This window comes from Stegostoma tigrinum, unplaced genomic scaffold (genome assembly GCF_030684315.1).
Source record: "Stegostoma tigrinum isolate sSteTig4 unplaced genomic scaffold, sSteTig4.hap1 scaffold_86, whole genome shotgun sequence".
NCBI lineage: Eukaryota > Metazoa > Chordata > Chondrichthyes > Orectolobiformes > Stegostomatidae > Stegostoma > Stegostoma tigrinum.
The window spans coordinates 904414-921970 of NW_026728811.1; positions in this window are offsets into that span (position 1 = coordinate 904414).

Sequence of the window (17557 nt, forward strand, 5' to 3'; positions counted from 1 at the left end):
GACAAATGTGTTCAGGGAGGTATAATCAATAGGGAGGCAATTTGAGTCATCAGGCTTCAGTGAATTAGTTTGGGATGCTGTCAGTCTGACCATTACCTGCTTCAACCAATTGTTCATGATCACAATTACTGCCTCCTCAGCCCCAGATTTGAGGGGGTACTGTTTTTGTGGTGGAATGAGAGGGCCTTTGATCTTTTTCAGGGTTTACAGATAACCCATATTCCTGTTTGTGAGTGGATCCCAGGTGTAACTTCCCAGATTGCCTGACTGTCCCAGTCTCCCTACAGTGTCACTACTTTGGAGATGCAGCCTTCTTTTTCCTCGTTCCCATGTCCTGGCTGGAGGGTCCCCCGTCGTAGTTTGGGAATCTACAACGTGAGATGCTCCTCATTGTTTTCAGAGATCAACCCCCAGAATGTCATATTCCCAATCTGCATCTGAAAAGGTTCACTTCATCTATCACTGAGTCATCGAGATGTGCAGCATGGAAATGGACCCTTCAGTCCAAGTCTTCTGTGCCAAGCAAACATCCTAAATTCATTTAGTCCCAGGTGCCAGCATTTGGCCCACATCACTTTAAACCGTTCTTGTTCATATTCTCATCCAGATGATGACTTGTAAATGTTGTAATTCTACTTTTCATCGACTGCTTCCTCTGGCAGCTCATTACATACATGCACCACCCTCTGTGTGAAATCATCGCCCCTTAAATCCCTTTTAACTCTTTTCCTCTCATCTTGAACCTATACCCTCTAGTTTTGGACTCCCACCCAATCCATGCCCATCATGACTTAGATGCCTCTGTAAGCACTGCCTTCCCCCCCACCCCCGTGCCCCCCCAACCCCAGCCTAAAACATTCCAGGGAAAATAGCCCCAACCTATTCAGCTTCTCCCTTCTGATCAAACCCACCAATCATGGCAACGTCCTTGTAAATATTTTCTGAACCTTTCAAGTTTCACAACATCCTTCCTGTAACAAGGAGATCAGAATTGAATGCACTATTCTAAAAGTAGCCTAAGCAATGCCCAATATGTCTGCAACATGACACACTAACTCCTATATTCAAGACACTGACCAACAAAGGCAAACGTACCAAATGCCTTCCTCACTCCCTTGTCTACCTGCAACTCCACTTTCAAGAAACTATGAACTTGCACTCCAAGATCTCTTTGTGCAGCAACACTCCCAGGGCCTTACCATTAAATCCATAACTTCTGCACTGATTTGCCTTCCTAAAATGCAACACCTCACATTAATCTAAATTAACCTCCATCTGCCACTCCTCAGCTTATTAGCCCATGTGGTAAGGATGTGATTGTACTCTGGAGATAACCTCCTTCACTATTCACTACACCACTGCTTTTGATGTTATCTGCAAACTTTACCTCCTATATTCACATGCAAATCATTTACGTAAATGACAAAGAACAACGTCCTTTTGTCCGTCACTGTCTGTCCAAGGTTTAACTTTGATCCACAACGGTACCATAGGCACTGCCTTCTCATACTTCCAGGTCATCCCACCCATTGTTGTCCCTCTGCCCATAAGTGGGTGTTTTGTCATCCAACCCATTTGAGTTAGTGTCATTGTCCTTCCCTTCCTATAACTACCATCATGCCCTTTCGCTTTAAGCCCTCGTGTAAGATCTGCCACCTTTGCTTGTTCCCATTTCTCATTGATCATATTTCTGTTGGAGGCTGTCAGAGTTACAGCTGCCTTCTCATATTGACATATTTTTCTTGTCTATTCCACCAGGGTCTCTGCTCTGGTTTTAGGGCACCCAGGTCTTAACCCTTCATGATCATCTTCATGATCAGTTTCATTTTGCAATCCAATACACTTTGTAACAAACACCCCTTGAGGCCTTTTTTTGTTGTCGTCCTTGGATAGGGCCCATTCAGAATCCATTTTGGCCGCCTTGGGCTTATGCTTCCCCTCGTGCCCCACTTTTCCACCACGATGTCCTGCTGTGTGGTTCAACCCCTCCCAGGTGTGGACGAGGTCTGTCAATTGTCCACTGAATTCAGCACAGCTCCCTTCTCCCGCATTGTTCTTTTTATGTTGCCAAGAGCGATTCTAGGGTTTACTGCCTGCCTAAAGTGTGGTAAATATTGAATATACTTACGTGATTAGGATCCACACAGCTGATCACTGACTGGTTTAATATTCTGCTCACAGAGCAGATTGTTGGAGGAGAAATATAAAAGAGGGACCGAGAGACAATGAGTCGATATTCATGGTGCCTGTTAAACTGTACAGTGAAATATATTTCCTTTGATTCATGGATTTGATAATAATGAAACATATTCTGTGATTATTAGAATACAGAAGAACAAAGTATGACATTTTAAACTTCACTGAATAATAACTTGACATTCATTTTATATATCTGCAGAGCTGAAAGTAGACTGATTATTAAAGTGATATTAGTGTGATCACAGCAAAACAAATCATTAGGAGCTAACAATAATTAATAGAATAAGCAATATGATTATTTGCACTAATTCTTGTATTGAAAATCCAGCCTTGTTTAATGTTTCTAAAATACTACACTAGTCATTATAATTCAAGAACACAGTAACAATGATGTCAGTTTTAAAAAAAAACTTTAATTTTAGCTTCACTGTGATAATGGACCAATGCAATAATTGGATGACTGCACTGTAAACTGTAAAGATATATAATGTCGGCTGTGAGAAAAATAATTTGGTTTACAAGGTGCTCTGTACTCGGAATAATTAGAAATTATTTGTGATTATGAATTAGCCATTTAAAAGATCATTACTGTAATTGGCTAAAAATATTTACATTTTGCTAAGATAATTGGACCAAGGAGCACACGGGTTGAAAATGTGTTTATTCAACAGAATACACAAGAGATAGTTTTCCCCAGGAACTAATTGTAAATACACAGCTCAAAGTAGCTTGAAAAATATATAGAAGCCAAATGATCATTGAATTGAGAAAGATTACATAGTTATAACTGACAGTTTAAAAGTCAAAGTATTTCGGCTACATGTTCATGTTGTTCATAGAGGCAACATGTGGATCAAAGTTAAACCTGGATGGACAGTCGGGGACAAAAGGATGCTGCTTTTTTGTCAAACCATCAATAGTTTGACTGTGAATATTGGAGGTAGGTTTGCAGATGACATCAGAATAAGTGGCAGATATTCATGTTGGGATTCTTGTCTGTTTAACTATAATCCGTTCTGCTCTCAGTGTAAGAGGCTCTTCTTGTGCATGATGGGCTGTCACTAAGTGTAATTTACCTGAGAGTCCTGGGATCAGGTTTCCTTTGCCTGCAAAGCAGGTGGCCAGTAAACTATGCACCGGCTTTTCTTTGGTGCAGCAGAGATTCGTCTCTCACTGAATAAGTGTTCGATCACAAAGTTATTTCACTCAGAATGGTTTCTAGCACACACCATCCACCAGTGTATCTGGTAAGTTTTTTTCTCCTGAACAATTCCAATCTCTACCTGTCGATCTGATGGTACTTGTCAGTTTTATGAGAATTCAACCCTTTGTTGCTGAGCTATTTTTGTCAATGATTCGGTAAATCTATTGCTTCACTGCGGAGTCTGAAGTCGTTATGAGCCAGTTTCACCAGTTCGCCACACTAACTTACCCCGTCTGTCTGTATTCTACTTTGTTTAGCATTATCTTATCAGCAAATTCTTTCATTAAAGTGACGAGGAGTGATTTTTTTTACATGACTTTTGTTTCTGCTTAGCATTTTGATTTAAAACATAAGACGATGGTTTGTATTTGTGAGAGGGTGATATTGCTGTGTGCAACAGCCTGTCATTATTGGGATTATGTTCCCTAGAACACAGAGTTCTTTTGTCTCCAAATTGCACATGATGTTACTTGAGCACCTGGAAAAAGGATGTGTTCATTGCAGTGTGAATTCCATCAACGCACTTTGTGGAACCTTCTGAAGCCAGAGATACACAAATGTGTGCAGATTTGTTTTCCACACTTAAGGAAGCAATCATTAGCATTTGAGTGATTGTAACACAGGGGCACCAGACTCATTCTTGCAACTGGAGATTTTGATGAGGTGTGACTGAGTAGGCTAGATCTGGATATCCTGTGTTGCATGTGAATAAAGAGGTGTTCTGTTTGCACTGTAGGTTATTACCAAAGACAGTGACAGGATACATGTTGGATGCTATCTTTGCTGATAGGAATGTAGCGTTATGGATCAGTCTGAAAGTGATAGAACAGCCTGAGTGCCTGAGATAAGCAGAAATATCTTCACTCAAATATCTGTGAATCTGTGATCATTTCCACCTCAAGAAGTGAATCTCTGACTACATTCCAGAAAATGGTTTGCAGTGTTTGTGATGCTAAGGGGATCAAAAAACATTGCAAAAACTGGATGAGTGCTGAGAAGTCAACAGTGATGTGACTCAAATGAAGTGTGGATGCTGGCAAATTGAAACAAAACAGAAAATGCTGCAGACACCTCGCCGATCTGGCAGCACACGTGGAGAGAGAAACGGAGTTCAAGTTTCAGGTCTGATGTGACTCTCCTTTGGAACAAACAATGTTGTTAAACTGCAAGTCAGGCTCCACGTGTGAAATAATGTAAATCTGACTCAGTCTCTGAAGAAGGGCCGAGGCCCGAACCGTCAGCCTTCCTGCTCCTCTGATGCTGCATGGCCTGCTGTGTTCATCCAGCTCTACACCTTGTTATCTCTATCTCTGTTTCTCTGAAAAAGAACTTCAATCTTCCCGTTTGTTTGATCGTGGCACTGAGAGTGCACTACTGAAACAGAAAGGACGCTTTCTGTGTCTCGGTGATGTCTGGGTATAAATTAGTGTCTGTTGTTCATCACTGAGACTGGAGGGGAGTTCTGATACATTGGAATCTTCAAGAAAAAACAGAATTTTCAACTGAAGATCAGGAAGACTTTCTCCTGCGCAGGGAATCAGGGCACGATCACTGATCCTCGCTGACCATGACAGGACTCAAACCTAGAGGTTATTTTTTGTGATTTAACACAGTCAGATGTGCTCGACTGTACTCAAACAGTCCTGTCTTTCCCCACACCCCAGCTTCATGACTCTGAGTAAGAGGATCTCACTGTAGACACATTCCCTCTATATGGGACAAACAAGCATAGACCCACTGTCCACATTTTCCCTCAGAACACATTCCTGACAAAATATTTAGTTATAATGAAGTCTAGACTGCTTGAGGTGCCGACACTGTTCTCACAGAAGTAATTGAGCTGTGTTGTCTGGATAGTTCATTTTAATCATTTATGGATGTGCCTCTAGTTTTCATTTCAAGTGGGAGCTGGAATGTATCAGTCCTTAGAGGTGTTTCTGAGGAAACATGTCACTGTTTTCAGGGACCTCCTTGGGAAATGTATCAGTGTTTTCTCGGGGTTGGCGGGGGGAATGTCAGTGTTTATGGGGACGATCAAAATGTGCCTGGGGAAAGGTGTCAGTGTTTATTGAGAATCTCCGGTGAGTGTATGAGTATTTACAGAGTGTCTGTGGGGAATGAGTTTCGGATTCTGGTTTGCAGAACTTTCCTGATGTCTAAGCGGCTCCCAAACCTGTGATTCTGAACACTGGATTTATTTATGGGGATGTGAATGAGGAGACTTTAGACAAGTATTTAAGGGCAAAGGAATCTCTCTTTATTTAGTAGCATAAAGGTAATTAGAATTTAAGAAATGGGTATCTCAGTAAATTCTATGAAGTTAATACAATACACTATGGAAAGAGACCACCACTATTCGACATTATTTACTGACACACAGAAAACAAGCATTTACACTGTCTGCCTGAATTCCTCCCAATAGGGTCCCAATGCACTGCCACCGATGTTGGAATTTGGGATCTCGGGGTTTCTGCTCCCATCCCAGAATGTGATTTTTGAAGTCCCGGTGGTCCCTCTGGATTACCACACCTAGAGCCTGGATGAAGACTTGGGACTGTGTGGGTTTGTAAGTTTGGGTTGAGTCAGCTGATGCGCAAAGGTGTGTTTTGGTGAGTAGCCGTTTCTCTTCACCTTTTGGGTTCTCACCTCAGGTTGTGACTGAGGACTCGTGGCTTCGGTGAAGTCAATGATTGCTTGTGCTAGTCAGTGTCTGGTTTGGATGGCCTGGGTCAGGTTTTTGCTGATGGTGTTCTCAGTTCAGAAAGTTTGGATCCCGTGTTCGGAAGCTCTTTGTTCAGTTTCCTCCTCCCATAAGATCGGGGCTGGCAGTTGTACTGACTGAGAGTCCCATTATCTTCACACCAGATCAGTAGCTTTCACTCTGCTCTTGATGTTCTTTTCTGAGGTTAATTAGCTTTCCGATGGTTAGAGCGTGTGTGAATGGATTGCAATGTCGAGTATCTCTGTAGGCTCCATACTATCTGTGCTGCATAGCCCGAGGTGTAAAAGCTGTTTTGGATCAGGGTCTGTTGGTTTTGGTTAATCCTCTTTTAAGTGAGGATTCCAGGCCGAACAACAATTTTCTGAAGAAGGGTCTAGGCCCGAAACGTCAGTTTTCCTGCTCCTTTCATGCTGCTTGGCCTGCTGTGTTCATCCAGCTCCACACCTTGTTATCTCAATAAACCCACACAGCAATCTCCGTTCCCAGGCATGACTATTGTGTTGTGTATTTCTCACAGATTCAGTCCAACTGTCTCTTTGAAAAGTTTGGAAGTCTAGGATTCTGCCCAAAAACACAGGATTGGTCGAAATGTTTTACAATTGGCGATTTTTAAACTGGGTCCTGCTTGAATCAGTACTTGTGCAGGTTTCCCAGTGAGTGTGTCAGTATTCACAGTGAGCCTGTGGTTAATGAGTCAGTATCAATAGACTTTTTCCAGTGATTGTGTGGGGTGCTATTTACAGAATGATCACGTGGAACTATCTCAGTACCCCAGGGAGTTGCTGGGGAGTTTGTCCTCACTGCAGTGAGTGAACGGTATTTAAGGTGTCCTTGGGGAGTGTGACAGTATTGGCAGTGTGTCTGGGGTATTCATTCAGTATTTACATTGGGTCCAGAGGGACTTTGTCATTATTTACTTGGGGGTCCCTGGTAGTGTATCACTATTTACAGGGGGGTGTTCGGGGAGATTCTGATGTTAATACAGTATCCCTGGGGAGTGCGTCAGTACTTAGAGGGAATCGTTACAGCCTTTTGATGGATCCCATGCAGAGGAGATTGAGGGGTAACCCAACAGGTTTAAAAGTCCTGAGCGGTATTGATAAAGTGAATGGCAGATTGCAATTCAAGAGGGTGGGGATTTCAAGGCTGGGTCATACTTATCAGGTGAGAGGAGAAAGATTTTAATAAATGCATGAAATTTTATTTTTGTTTACACAGGGTTCATGTATGGGATGGCCTTCCGGAGGAAGTATTGGGTGCGGGTACAGTTGCAGCATTTAAAAGGCAGTTGGGTAAGTACATGAATAAGAAATATTCAGAGGGGCATGTCCCACCTTCCTGTGCTTGGCCCCAGTTCAGTTTGGGTTTATGGTCAGCATGGACTGGTTGGACGGAAGGATCTGAATCTAGGCGATGTGGCTCTGTATCTCTAAAAGCAGTATCCACAGGGAATCCAGGATGAGTGTGTTAATATTTACAGGGGTTCCAGAGGGGATGCATCAGTATTTACAGCATGTCCTGGGGAGGATTTTCAGCATTTCCTGGGTGTTTCTGGGGAGGGCACTAATATTTAAAGGGCATTCCTGAGAAGTGTGACGGACTTTTACAGGAAATCCCAGGAGAGTGCATCAATATTTACAACAAATCCATTGGGAGTGTGTTAACAATTTCTGGGAACCTGACTGGGAGTGTTTCAGTGTTTACAGGAGGACTGGGGAGTGAGTAATGTTGACAGGGAATTTGTGCACGATGTGTTAGTATGTTGAGGGGTCTCTGGGCAGTATATCAGTATCTGCAGCGAATCCAAAGGGAATCCAAAGTCAATAATTACTGGGTGTTCCAGAGGGAATACAACAGTCTCTATAGTGCATCTCCAGGGAAGTCTGTCAGCAACTACAGCCGGTCTAGAGTGATTCTGGTGATAACACGGTGTGAGGCTGGATGAACACAGCAGGCCAAGCAGCATCCGAGGAGCAGGAAAGCTTGACGTTTCAGGTTGGGACCCTTCTTCTGATGTTGTTTACTTGAGTTCAGTGGGACTGTCAGTATTTTAAAAAGTGTTCCAATGTAATGAGGTAGAGTTCACAAGGAATCACCAAGAAGTGTGTCAGTTTGTAGAGGCTTCTCACAAGGAAGTTGTTAGTATTCGCCAGGATTCTCACAGGGTGTATTTCACAGAAAGTTGTTGACAGTGTGTCATCATTTACATAAGATGGTGTCCATGTTTTACGTGGGTCCGGGGGTGGTGTGTCTGTGTAACAGACTTCCACAGAGAGACCACAGTGAGTCTCCAGTGACTGACCGTAATTTTCAGGTGAGTCCAAGGACAGTTTCAGGAATTTGTGCCTTTGGGAGTGTATTCATAATTATAAAGGATTTGTGGGGTAATGAGTCAGTGTGTATAGAGATTTCCCAGTGAGCGTGTTCGTATTTACACAGTGGGTGCAGGTGCAGCAGGGGTTGAAGAAGGCAAATGGTATGTTGGCCTTAGCAGGGAGAGGATTCGGGGAGATCTTGCTGTATTTGTGCAGGGCCATTGTGAGACTGTATCTGGAGTATTATGCACAGACATATGAAGAGATGTTGGATTGATTAGGAGAGTATTCACTGTCGTTTATGAAAATGAGGGTGGATCTCATGAAAATGTATAAAATTCTAACAGGTCTAGATATATTAACAGTAAGAGCGATATTCCCGATGACTAAAGAACCTGGAAGCAGGGCTTCCAGTCTGAGGATGCAAGATAGGCCACTTAGAACTGAAATGAGGAAAAATGTCTTTGCCAGAGATTTTTTTTCACTCATTCATGGGATGAAGACGTCTCTGGCTAGGCAGCATTTATTGCTCATCCCTAATTGCCCAGAGGGCAGTTAAGAGTCAACCACATTGTTGTGGCTGTGGAATCACATGTGGGCCAGCACAAGGAAGGATGGCAGTGTCCTTCCCTGAAGGACATTAATGAACCTGATGGGTTTTTTCAATAATCAACACTGGATTCATGGTCATCATTAAAACCAAAATTCCAGGTATTTGTTGAATTCGAATTCCACCCTGTGCCATGGTGGGACTTGAATCCAGGTCCCCAGAACCTATATTCCACAGAATATTATCTGGGTCTGTTGTTTAATAGTCCAGTAATAATGCCACTAGGCCATCGCCTCTGAGTCTGTGGAATTCACTGCCACAGAAAGTGGTTGAGGCCAAACCATTGAATGTTTCCAAGAAGAAGTTTAATCTAGTTATGGGAAGAAAGAAAGCACATGATATAGGGAGTCAGCTAGATCAGAGGACTGAGTTCGAGAACCAGCCATGGTCATAGTTATTGGTAGCACAAGTTTGAGTGGGCAGATATCTTCTACTTTTGCTCCTCATTCATATTTATGTTCTTACGTATGTTCAGGGGCCCCAGTGAGCAGGCCAGGATGTAAAAGGGACCATGGGGAGTGTGTTAGTATTTACGGTGGGTCCCATGGTGTCCTGGGGATTGCATCAGTTTTTACTGTGGGTCTCAGGGAGTGCGTTGGCGTTTCCAGTGGGTTCCGGGGGTCCAGGGCATTGCATCAGTATTTATGGTGGGTCCCAGGGGATGCATCGGTCTTTCATGGGTATGTACAGAGTGTAGCACCATACCGGATGAACTGAAGCTGTTTCCACTTTTACAAGTGTCTCAGCTCGTGGTAGGTGGGTGTAGTGTGTGACTTTAAAAAGGTTATTTTTTCGGTTTTTTTTGAAGATTGCTTGTAAAGGCAGAAATGCGAAGTGTTCAGGGGTTTTAGGTGGCCTTTGGGTTTTTTGTTTTAAAAGCCACTTAACAATGGAAGGGGAGTGGCCAGTTCAGGCTCTCTAGTTATATTTCAGCTGTAGCAGCCATGAGATTTGTGCATCCAGAAGGTTTGCAAGCTTCAATAAATAATTCCTAACTGGCTTTCTCGGAAATCTCTCTCTGGATGTTGTTCCCTCCTGCCTTTAAGAATCTGTGTTTGAAATTACCTTTTAGCCAACGGGTGTGTTTATGGGATGTGACAAGATTGGAACAGTTAATTCGTAATAGTTACTGTATTGGGTGTGTTAGGCTTTCCGATATTGTGTTATTCGAAATTCCACTTTCTTCTGTTCATGTTTTAATTGTCGTGTTTAAATAAATTTGTTTTGCTTCAAACCAAGTGCATCATACCTGGAACACCCACATGACATCTGCCTCTTAAAATAAGAAAGTTAGGGTCGAAAGGTAAGTGTGGAGTTGGAAGAACACAGCAGGCCAGGCAACATCAGAGGAGCAGCAAAGTTGGCATTTCAGGTTGGAATAATGGGAACTGCAGATGCTGGAGAATCCAAGATAACCAAGTGTGGGGCTGGATGAACATAGCAGGCCAAGCAGCATCTTAGGAGCACAAAAGCTGACCTTTTGGGCCTCGACCCTTCATCAGAAACGGCCCCTTTTCTGATGAAGTTTCTAGTCCCGAAACGTCAGCTTTTGTGCTCCTAAGATGCTGCTTGGCCTGCTGTGTTCATCCAGCCCCACACTTTGTTATCTTTCAGGTTGGGACTCTTCTGACTATCTTAAAATTAGGGTCTAGGCTACTTTGTTAAAATCTTGTGAGGAAATTCCCGCCTGGCCCACAACAGATTGGGTGCTCTTGCCGCAATAATTCTACAATTCCACTTTGGGTTGAGGATTAATTGACTCCAAGGTGGTGAGTGGTATTTGTTAGTGTCTTTTGGTTCGGGTGTTGCATTCCCTTCGTTTAAACAGGGTGTGCCTTGTGTAGGAATGGCTGTTTCAGTCATCACTCAGATTTCTGGGGGTGGAAGCATTGACTTCGGAGTCTTTGCAAAAAGTGACCACGGCAAAGCTGTTGGAATTGGCAGACAGGCTGGAGCTGGGCTTACCCTCCTCTGTGAGGAAAGGAAGGGGACTGACAACACTCTTTGGAAATGGCTAGGATTCAGTATTTACTGTGGAGAAAAACATAGCACCTCAGGAACTTGGTGAAATAAATAGTGATGACTAGAAAAGAGCCCACAATTGAGACAATGAGGTGTTAGGAGTCTTAAAATGCACAAAGGCAGATAAATCCTCAGGCCTTGATCAGGTTTATCCCAGGACATTGTGGAAGGCTCGGTAAGAAATTGTGAGCTGCTCCAGCAAGATATTTATATCATCAACAGCCACGGTGAGATGTCAGAAGACTGGAGGGTGGGTAATGTTGTTGCATCACTCAAGGGGCTGCAAGGCAAAGCCTGGAAACTACAAACCAGTGACACTGACGTCAGTGGTGGGTAGTTTGTTGGAGGAGATCCTGAGAGACTGGATCTTCGTGCATTTGGAAAGGCAAGGATTGATTAGGGCTCGACAGCACGGCTTTGTGTGTGGAAAATCGTGGCTCAGAAAGTTGATTGATTTTGCTTTGAGGAGCTAGCCAGGAGCTAGATGAAGGCAGAGTGGTACATGGTTCTCAGCAAGTTTAGATGACATGGCGTCATCTAAAAGCTTGCCAGTTGTGTACAAGTTTGGCTTGACAGTGGGTGCTGGCAGAGATTTGTTCTTCCTGGAGGCCTATGCGTGTGCCACCAGGTTTGGTTATGTTATGTGTCATTTATATTGATGATTTGAATGAGAATATAGGAGTCATGTTTCGTAAGTTTGTGGGTGACAGTAAAATTGGTGGTATCATGGACAGTGAAGGAGGTTATCTAAGAATTCAGTGAGATCATGATCTATCAGGTTGATAGGAAGAGGAATAACAGATGGAGATTGAGGTGGATAAGTGTGAAGTGTTGAATCTTGCAAAAACAAACCAGTGCAGAACGCACACAGCTAATGTTCAGGCCCCAGATGGTGTTGTCAAGCAGGGAGACTTAGGGGTGCAGATACGTAGTTCCCTGAAAGCGGTGTCACAGATAGATGGGGTGATGAAGGTGACATTTGGATGCTTGCTTTCATTGGCCAGAGCATTGGGAATAGGAGATTGGGATGTCATGCTGTGGCTGTACAGGATATTCATGAGGCCTCCATAAAAGCATTCTTAATTATCAGGAAAAACTTAACTGGTTCACTTGTGTCCTTTTAGTGAAGGACATCTGACATTCTTAGCTGCTCTAGCCGACATGTGATTTCAGACCCACAGCAACATGGCTGACTCTGAGCTGTGCTCTGGCAGTTAGTGTTGGGCTATGATTGCTCGACCAGCTGGTGACATCCTCATGCCATGAATGATTTAAATAAAAGTACATATTTCCCTCCCTACCTCTACAGACACCTCCAGATCTGCGATTCCTCCTGGATTTGTAACATTGTTCAGGCCCTTGCCACTTTCCATAACACACTCTTCACCTCCAGCACCTTCAACTTTCCCTGTTCCTATCATCTCAAGAAATCCTGACAATGTTTCATGTACCTTTAATACCTGCGTCCATACTTTGGTAGCCCTCTTTTGCTGAACAGTCTCTTTCTTCTGATTTTGTTCTGCTTTTTTTTGTCGTCTTCTAGGGCTCTTTCAATTGAATATATTCCTTTACACCCTGAGTGAGACACAGCGAGGAATTTCTTGCTGAGCTTTTGTCAATGGAATGCCCTTTTTGTTGGATATTTTACAATGTTCTTTCAAATGTTTTCCACTGTTCATTTGCATTTAAGTTAGTTTACTCTGTCTACAGTGGTCACTTCCCCTCTCAATGTCATACAATTGGCTTTGTTTCTGTTTCTAATTGTTGCTTGTTCTTTGTCTGGTCACATTAAAAACTTCATTACACCTTTGAATTCCACTTTTTTTTTCATAATTTCCCTTTGGATCTCTGTGTGACATGACTCATTTATTCAACTTCGTCACACAACAGTCGATCTGGGATAGTTCCGTCCCTAGCCAGTTGCACAACATGTTATTCAAAGAAACACTGACAAGAATATTCTCCAAGCTCCTGTTCGAATGCCACCATTTTATTGCACATACTTTGAACATTCCAAAAAGTAACATTATCATGTGCTTTATACTATTTCCTGTCACAAACTGATGTATAGTTTCTCTGAAGCTCTGTGCTTCCTGTCCCTTTCTGCTTGTCTTCAGCCACATCACCATGCTGTTCCAATCACATTTTCTGTTTGGATTTGGACATCTCCTTTCCCCTGAACCCTGTCCCTGCATCCTCTCTGTCAGTTGAAAGCCCTCTCCATAAACATTATAACATGATTGGCCAGGACACTGGCCCCAGCATGGTTCCAGTTATTATTTATTCACTCACGAAATGTGGGTGTCTCTGGCTGGCCAGCATTTATTACCCACCCCGAGCTACCCTTGAACTGAATGGCTTGCTGTGCCATTTCAGTGGGTAGTTGTGAGTCAACCATGTTCCTGTGGGTCTGAAGTCACATGTAGGCCTGACCAAGTGAAGGTGGCAGATTTTCTCCCCTAATTAAAGTCAGACTCAATCACTCGTCATCATGGGAGGCCTACTTTCAGCTTTGTGAGACTGTACCTTCCGAAGACGACAGAGGAAGTTCACAGTTATCAATCCAGGCCTGTGCTGTCTTTGTGAGGATCAGCCCAACAGAAGTGAAAGCAAATCTCCCACGATAGGACGGTAATGCTGTCTCTGATCTTCCTGTTCTGTGCTTTCCCTCCATGACTGTGTCTGTGTCATGTCTTGTGGACCAGTGTCTGCAATCATTCTAATTCCTATTTCTGTCACCACCTCTCCTCTCTGCAATCCCTCCATAAATTTGAAACATATTCCAATCCTGACCACCATCCTGATCTCTGTAAATTGCTTCAGTCTGTGCAATATGCCTTATCTCGGGAGTCTCCTCCTCCAGTAACTGGAGTCATTGAGTTGTGAAGCATGGAAAGAGACCCTTTGGCCCAACTTGTTCATGCTGACTGGGTTTCCCAAACTGAACAAGTCACATTTGCCTGTGTTTGGCCTGCATCCTTACAAACCTTTCCTGTCTGTGTGCCTGCCCCAATGTCTTTTCACTGTTGTAATTGTACTTAGCTCCACCACCTCCTCTGGCACCTCGTTCCATATTTGCACCATTCTCTGTGGGAAAACGTTACCCCTCAGGTCTGTTTGAAAACTTTCCCCTCTCACTTCAAGCCGATACTCTGTACTTTTGGACTCTCCTACCCTGGGAGCAAAGACCTTGTCTATTCACCATTTATATGCAATTCAGGCATTCATGAACCTCTAAAATGTCACTCCACAGCCTCCTCTGCTTGAGGGACATATCTGTGCTCGGGTTCCCACAAATTCAGCCCTGGTTTCTCAAACATCCTCAGATTCACTTCATCAAGCTTTTCTTGACCTCCAACAGCACTCCTCTGTCGTGTGGACTCTTTTCAAGACATCGCTCTTTATTTCCCTGAATTTACTAGTCCTTCCGTCTCGATAAGGCAGAGGGTGGTGGGTGCCTGGAACGTGTTGCCAGTGGAGGTGGTGGGCGCAGACACGTTAGCGTCTTTTAAGATATATTTGGACAGGTACACAGATGGGCAGGGAGCAAATGGACACAGACCGTTAGAAAATAGATGACAGGTTAGACAGAGGATCTTGATCGGCGCAGGCTTGGAGGGCCGAAGGGCCTGTTCCTGTGCTGTAGGTTTCTTTGTTTCTGCACAGTAAGTACTGATGAAAAACTATTTAGAATCTCAAACACCTTGCTTCTCCATATCTGTTCTGGGACCTGTGCACTTTATGAATGACTTGGGTGAGGAAGTGGAAGGGTGGGTTAGTCAGTCTGTTGATGATACGAAGGTTGGTGGAGTTGTGGACAGCATCGAGGGCTGTTGGAGGTTGCAACAGGACATTTGCAGGATGCAGAGCTGGACAAAGAAGTAGCAGATGGGATTCAATCCAGAAAAGTACAAAGTGATTCATTTTTAAGGTTGAATTTGAATGCAGAGTGCAGAATACAGGCCAAATGGCAGGATTCTCGGCAGTGTGGGGGCATAGAGGGATCTTTGGGTCCATGTCCATCGATCCCCCAAAGTGGCTACCCAAGTTGATATGGTTGTAAAGGTGGCATATAGAGTGTTGGCTTTCATTGAGTTTAAGAGCCGTGACGTTATGCTACAGGTCGATAAAACTCTGGTTAGACCACGCTTGGAATATGGTGTTCAGTTCCGGTCACCTCATCAGTGGAAAGGTGTGGAAGCTTCAGAGATGGTACAGAGGAGAATTCAGCATTCTGCCTGGACTGGAGGCCAGGTCTCCTGAGGAAGGATTGATGGAGCTGGGGCTTTTTTCATTGGCGTGAAGAAGGATGAGAGATGACTTGATAGAAGTGTGCAAGATGATGAGAGGCAACAGATAGAATGGATAGTCAGAGACTTTTTCCCAAGGCAGAAATGACTATTATGAGGGGGCATGATTTTAAGGTGATTGGAGGAAGGTATAGGGGAGATGTCAGAGGTAGATTCTTCACACAGAGTGTGGTGGGCGTTTACAATGCGCTGCTGGCAATGGTCGTGGAGTCAGATCATTTCGAGACTGTTGGGCGACTCTTGGATAGGCACATGGAGGATTGTAAAATGTAGGGTATGCAGGGTAGATTGATCTTAGTTGGATAACAGGTTGGCACAACATTGTTATCTCGTGTCCCGTTTTTGCCCTCTGGGTTTCCTTCGTAAAGTGTATTTCTAAACTTACATACTACTCAAGGGATGCGTTGATCAGTGGTGTCCCCTCTTTCTTGACCAGAGCGCCTCTATCACCAGTCATCCAGTGTTTCCTATTTCTGTCAGCATTGTCCATCACACTAACAAGAACATGCTGGCCCTGATCTCTCGTTTTATCTCACTTTTTAAAAGCTTCCAACTTGCCAAACGCCCCTTTTATCTGTCAATAGCCTCTCCAATCATCTTTTGAAAATTCCTATCAAATACCATCAAGATTGGTCTAACCCCAGCTTATAACTTTAGCTTGTGGACCAGGCCAATCATTTTCCATAGCTATTTTCAAATTGATAAAATTGTGGTCAGTTTCCCAAGTGTTTTCCTAATAACACCACAGTCCTTGCCCGACCGTGTTTCACACGTGGAGGTCAGGTTTTGTCCCTTCTCCAATCGGGCCATCTACATATTGTTTGAGACAGTTTTCTTGAACACGCTTAACAAATTCCTCCCATCGAAGCGCTTCACACTTTGGCAGTACCAGGTTTGGAAAATTCAGAATCCCCGACCATTACACCCTTATTCTCGCAATTATCTAAGATCTCTCAACATATTTGCTCCTCAATTTCTCACCGACTGTTGGGGGCCTGTAGGACATTTGCATCAAAGCGACCACCCGTTCTAATTTTTGTTTTGCTAGTATAGCTACACTGGGCAAACCCCAGGAATATTCTCTAAGCACAGTCATCATGTTTTCCCGATTCCTCCTATCTTGCCTCCTCTTCTATCCTTCCTGTAGCGTCTGTCCCCTGTAGCATTGAGCTGCTTGCCCTTTCTTTCTTTCCCTCAGCTGTGTTTCTGTAATATGTTTGATATCCCAGTCCCATGCCCCCATCCATGCCCTTAGTTGATCTGCCTTACCTGTCAGGTCCATTGTGTTGATATAAATGCAGTTTAATTCATCAATTTTCCCTCATATCCTGCCCTGCTCTTCCGTACCTTGTCTATTTAAATTGTTGTGTTGAACTTCTGTGCCAGCCTGTCTTTTTGCCTCACTGCTGTTTAGGGTCCCACACCCCTGACAGGCTGGTTTAAATACTTCCAATGCCTCAAACAATTCACCTTGCCAGGACGTGTGATCCCCCCCCCCCCCCCCGTACAGGTGCTTTCACCCCCTGCCCCCCCCCCCCACCGTCTATCTGTGCTGACACCTTCGGTGATCTCTGGACTTTTGTGCCAAGGTCCTTTTTGTTTTTCAGTATTCTGTGTGTACCCACTGCCCATTATGTATGTCCTTCACTGAGCATACCTCCCACAGTGTATTACCTCACGCTTCTTAGAAGTAATGTCCATCTACCATTACTGTGCTCAGTTTATCAGTTGATCAATATCAGACTGCAGTCAGAGACCATTCACCTCACTGGACAACACTCCCAACTTTTGTCTGAACACGTTCTAGATCCTCAACATCCTCACTGAAATCCACGGCTACAACATGTTTCTCCTTTGTGAGCACAGAAGAGAAGTGTTCATTCAAGACCTCACCTATTTCTTTTGACTCTGTGACAATTTGCCCCTTTGATTTCTAACAGGCTCCACTCTCCTTGGTAATTCTCTTTCTCTAAATATACATATAAAATACCTTGTGGCTTTTTTCCTGTTCAGTACCTGCCAAAGACATTTCATGGCCATGGTTTGCTCTGCAATTTTAAGGACCTCCTTTTGCAAACTGTATAATTTTGAAGGGATTAACCCTTTTTCATTGTGCTATATTTTCTTTATGAAACTCATGATATCGCTGCCTTTGTCATTCATGCTCATTCATCC